Source organism: Poecilia reticulata, linkage group LG11, assembly GCF_000633615.1.
Source record: "Poecilia reticulata strain Guanapo linkage group LG11, Guppy_female_1.0+MT, whole genome shotgun sequence".
NCBI lineage: Eukaryota > Metazoa > Chordata > Actinopteri > Cyprinodontiformes > Poeciliidae > Poecilia > Poecilia reticulata.
Genome location: NC_024341.1, coordinates 21091711 through 21097483, shown reverse-complemented (window position 1 = coordinate 21097483; position 5773 = coordinate 21091711).

The window sequence follows — 5773 nt, the reverse complement described above, 5'->3', positions numbered from 1 at the left end:
CCAACATGTTTCTTCTGACCAGCAACTATAAGAAGGGCTGGATTGAGCTAAAACCAATAAAACGTCTTTGCTTTCATCGTTGAAATTGATCCTCTCTTTATGTTTTATCATCTTCTGATGGATGCTTGCACCATTTCCTATCGGAAACAAACTTTTTAGCTGGATGGAAATTAATTTTGAATCTTGAATTTTGAGCTCAACACTTATTTTTTTTGGTTACATTTTTGCGTAAACACCATAAAACGGTGATTTTTTTTTTTTATTATTTTTTTTAGCAGAGGATACCATGCAGTGAGAATCTCAGCCCGGCCCATGCCTGCTCTCAACCAATCATTTCTGAGTCATTCCTTCGCTTCGCTCACAATTTGCCAGAAACTTSAAATCAATACTTTTTGTTCACGGTGGTCTTTCTTTCTCTTGCGTTTAAGTGTAAAGTGTTTCTCTGCTGTCATAACGAGCTTTCCGTGAGCATTGTGCCGTCTGAGTGCRTCCTCTGTGTTTGTCGTTGACATTGCTGATAAGCCCGGAGGCTCTGATTGGACGAGTYTGATGAGCTGTTGGTGTGAGAGCCGCAGATTGAAGATGGAGGGGTTTAAACTGAGGACGGCAGAGATGTTGGACAGATTTAGACTAATGGGGTTTTTCTCCTGTTTGGCTAACATTGCTGAACCCCCACACACACACACACACACACACACACAGGAAATAAAAAAACATATCCCCGTCTTTCTGCTACCAGAGCAGCACAGAATATGTCATGTAATGGTTGCCTTTAGGTTAAAAACGGCTAACATGTTGGTGTAGCGCGTTGTTAAACTCATCCTGGGTCGTTTGATTGAGAAGCTGCGGCTGTGCAGATTGCTGGACCACCAAAGTAATGGCCAATTTGGATCTGGATGATTTAAGAACTGCAGCTGCTCAGCCATGATGATGATATTTATGTTTTTTTCTGCGCGAGAAAGAGAAGAGAGACAGTCTGAGGTTTGTGATTGTGTTCGCTGCCTTGTTTGTCCTCTGCTCCCTYGCTCTCTCCAGGTTTAGTCTCCCATCATCGCAGGGGGATGCGGTTGCCGTGGCAGCAACACGTTGGCTCAACACGCTCAGTGCAGCTTCTGTTCCTTTTATTCCCGCCAGCCAACCGACTCGCTCCTCCTGATAATGTATTCGGAGCTGTGTTTGGGGTTGTGTGTATGTGTGTGTGTGTGTGTGTGTGTCTTTTATTATAATTATTTTTATTTTATTTTATTTTCTCCCCCCACTGTGTGATGTTTGTTCTCTGTCCCCGTGGCTCGTGCTGCTGTGAATAGATTTATAGAAAGCTGCTTTTGGTTGCTTTGAAAATATATATATATATATTTGTGGTTTGTTTTGTCTCGTCTGTATCAGATATCATTTTACAGCTCGGTCATTGGCAGGTGTGTGTGTGTGTTGATGGCGTCAGTTGTCGTCCGTCGAACCCGTGAAACTAAATGTTATAATGAAAATGAAAGCAAAGACGCGACAGGAATGTAAAGAAGCGCGTTTTGTAGAGATGACCTGTTGTGTGTGTGTGTGTGTGTGTCTGTGCGTGTGTGTGTGTGTGTGAGTGTGTGAGAGAGAGAGGGAGATGCTGGGCGACCCGAGCTTTTAATTACGCTGTTGGTTTTTCAAAAATAATTATTTCAAGTAGGAGATAATTGACATGAATGTTGGTGCAGCAAATATAGTGATAGTGAAAGTAAAATGAAAGAGAAACAGAGTTTATTCCTCGCTAGCTAAACTGTCGTCAGGGTTTTTGTGTTAAACAAGCATAGTGGGCCTTTTCTTTTTTAGATGTGGAGCATTTCATGACGATCACACTCCTCGTCTTTTATCCAGACGTTTTTGAGTTATTTGTTGATTGTTTGATGGGTTCAGTTGGAGTCTCATTACCAGCACTAATACCTGAATTAGAGATGCACCGGTAAGAGTTGGTGGCCGATCTGTGTTTTTTGTTCAAACTATGATTACAGTGGAGCCCTGGTATTCTTGAAYATYCACCAAATTTACTTTAATATGCACTAATACTCACAGTAGAGACCGTCTTGCTAACGAGGCTGACAGTCATGGTTTTCTTATCTATGCTTCCGGATTGGCTACTTTGTAAACACCAGCCAATAGCTGGTCAAGTAGCATTGCTCTGATATTTCAGATTCCCTAGTTGCTTTTTTTTTCAGATATTTCAGATATGCTCTGAAGAAATCCACAAATATCAGGGTTTTCCCCTTTATAAGCCTGGCGGGCCACCAGGCTTTAATTGTGCCCCCACCAGGATAGTAAGCATTACTAATTTATTTAAGTCTTTTTAAAATCTTTGCATTTTTTAAGACTTTTTAGTTGGTGTTCAGGTGTTAATCTTCCAATCTTTCAATAACACATGATTATCAAGTGATATTTTCAAATTTCCTGTCAATTTTGGAACATTTTTAACTCAAAAACACGACGGGCCGCTGGATGAATGACGGCTCTAGCGCCCAACCACCGGGCTTAGCAAGTTTTCTGGGGGAAACTTTGAATAGGCAAATTTTTCCGTGACCAATTTCAAGTTACATTCTTCTAAAAAAATTCACTAATAGGCGGGTACCTGCTGTAAAAGCATTCAAAAATGTTTTTTTTTTCTTTTTAATTTGTTCTTTAGCAGGTTTATTCCTCTGCTGCAGACCCATGTGTTGCCATTTGACCCCAAAACAAAAACTCTTGTACCAGCAGGATTGCAAAGTCAGAAAAATGTCAAATTTGAACCGTTCCTTGGTAATTATGGGAAATAACTGGAAATAAATTGCATAAATTTAACTATTTAAGTAAATGTCCCATTTGCAAGTAATTTTTTTTCCAATTATATATGTTTGAAAATACAAACAATCTGTGCCTGCGAAGGAAAAAACGCACTCTGCATGTAGGGGGCGTGGCCTCACTCAGTGTGTGCTATGTGCATGTGATTGAGGACTGGTATAAATATACTCACATGCATGAAAACAAGAGCTGCACTTCATTAAAAACCTTTTTTATTGCACTAATTTGACCTAAAATGGCAACTACTGTATTGGTTGTGATTAATCCACATTTCAAAAATCACATAAATTACCATGTAAACTGTTCAATTTTGAAAGTTCCTGGATTTTTGCTTGCGTGCGAACCGATCATTTCTCTAGGCAGTTTGGCACTCTTTAATAACACTTCAGATTGTTTGAGTGTTTCATGTTTTGCCATCTTTTTTGCATTGATTAGGATTCTGATTGTTGTTTAGACTGATAATTATGAAATATGAGAGATTATGATCCCTGATCAAAACCAAATAAGCACTGACTGTATTAGTAGACAGTCAAATTTCAGTAGAGTTGGAATAAAATAGTCAGTTCTTGAAGCCAGTATGAAGCGTCCCAATCTGGGTATCAATTGACACCCGGTTGGTACAAAGCGTCCTGTGACTGACKGCTCCTTTATGTGTCCGACTTTTTCAAGTATGAAAAGAACAAAACTGCAAAAGTACAAAAGTGTTGGAGACGAAATGACCAGTACAGATTCTTACTCCTCATTGGAACACTTTGTACAAGCTTTAACAACTAACRGCTTTTTAAATTGATTTCTCTAGTATCCACTTGTARTCTGCTGTAATTTTGCGGATGAATCAAAAYGTTAATATCCCCCTAATTATGGGTTGTAATCAGTCATATTTACAACAGTCAGCTGGATGAAACAGGAACCAGATCAAAAATCATTTGTAATAATATATAATACAAAGTCTCTAGAAAGTAATCAACCGATGGGTGAAACTGAGGCTCATAAATTACTGAACTACACAGAAAACTGTACTTCTATGAAATGATCCGAGTACATGGATATGAAAAGTTTTTTTTTTTTTCTGGTAGACAAAATAGAAACAGAACTGGCAACACGTGGATGTAAAATGAGGTTACAGTCGTTGGCTAATAAGAGGGGACGTCACACTGGGTGTGTGTTGGWGATGAGTTGCTGTAAAATGGATATATTATTATATACAAGTTGTGCTAATCTTGCAAAACTGATTAGCACAATTAGCATTTCTAACGTTAAACGTCTGACTCCTACAGAATCCTGAATTTTTCATGACTCTGTTTGGAAGCTCAAAATGACCAAAAATGCAAGTTTGCTTCACTCCGATCAGCCATCTTGTTATCCCCGAGAACCCAACTCTGTTTAAAAATAACACACTGAATGAACGACTTGAAGTTTCCTTTTAATAACTTAATAAGAGTGTTGTTATTGCAACTTGTACCAAGTTATAGTCTCTTCACTAACTGGGGGAAAAAACCAKATTTCTGTCCTTTTCGCCCAGTTCTTCTCGGTGCATCTCTAGTGCAAACTCAGTATTCATTCATCCAGATCAGATCAGTGTTTGCATCTTTTACCTTTAATTAACATGACAGGTGGATGTGTTTTTAAAATATTTGCCTACTTAAAGTTATCTGTTAACTGCTTTGAAAGGTTTTCCAAAGCAGGAAGCAGGAAGACGCTGACACATTAAAGAAGAAAAAAAAAAACCCCTTTATCACTAAGGTGTTGTTTAAAGAGTCCTAACAGAAGAAGYGGACTGGTTTTTCTCCAACTCAGAGCCTTTTTATTTATTGGAGCAGATTTCGTAAAGATTGGTGGTTTTCTCGTGCTTCAGCCGTTGAGGCGCTCGTTTCAGCTGCACGGACGACCACCTAAACACACACGGTGGTTAAAAGACATGCGGTTTCTCATTTAATAAGTGTATAAAGACTACAATTAACTCAAGCTAAAAAAAAAAATAAAAATAAAAAGAAGAAGTATAAGGTTTTATATTTAAAAAGGTCTTTGAAGGTTTACTAACCAGTATAAATACATGAAAAAKAAGAAAAAAGTTTTAAAAAATGTTGTGTAGAGTAATAAATTGTAACAATATTTTAAATAAAGTTCTATATATTGAGAAAAAAAAAGGCTGATTGTGTGCGTTTATTTCCTTTCTCTTGGACATTAACAGTGTTTCCAGCTTCCCGTGGGATTGTTTTCCTCTCTGATTGTTGTATGGATTCTCTTCCCGYCYAGTGAGACCTCAATAAACCCAAAACTATAAAACAATGAAGCAGCAACAGCAGCAGCGTTCATCTGGGGACACATTACCCTCCTACAGGAGGCGGAACATGCACTGAATATCTTTTTAATTTCTTTTAGTGTGATAAAAATCTTAACATTAAATCAAACGCATAACTCATTAGGCGAAACACCGAGCTGAAGCGCCTCATTTCGGTCGTCTCGACACTTTTCTTTCCCCACCACCACAGCCTGGAGTACGAGAAATGAAACGGGGCCGATCATGGYGAGGATCAGACACGACAGCGGGTTGGCAGGATGGATTTTTATCTTTTAAAGGTTCTGAGATGAACAGAAAGTTTATCATCATCGTCGTTTTTCTTTTTCTTTTGTATTGAGCGGAGCAGAAGACGGACTCTGATGCTGAGCTCCTTCCTTATTGTTTTTTACCGTCCACCTCGCATGACGGACTCGCATTTCCTGCCTGCAAACGGCCCCAGCTTGATCTGCCAGGGAGAAGTGCTTTGCAGTAGATTACAGGTCCAGAGGCCATGCGCTGCTGCGGTGTGCAGAGACCCGCAGGCGCATCATCCCGGCAGAGGAGAGATGACATTTTGATGTGCACCGGTTTTCAGAGTGCTGCTGCACTCCGAAGGGAAGAAATGGCAGACTGAGAGGAGGGATTTTTAAAATAAATAACTCGGAGGCTGCTGGTGCGTCA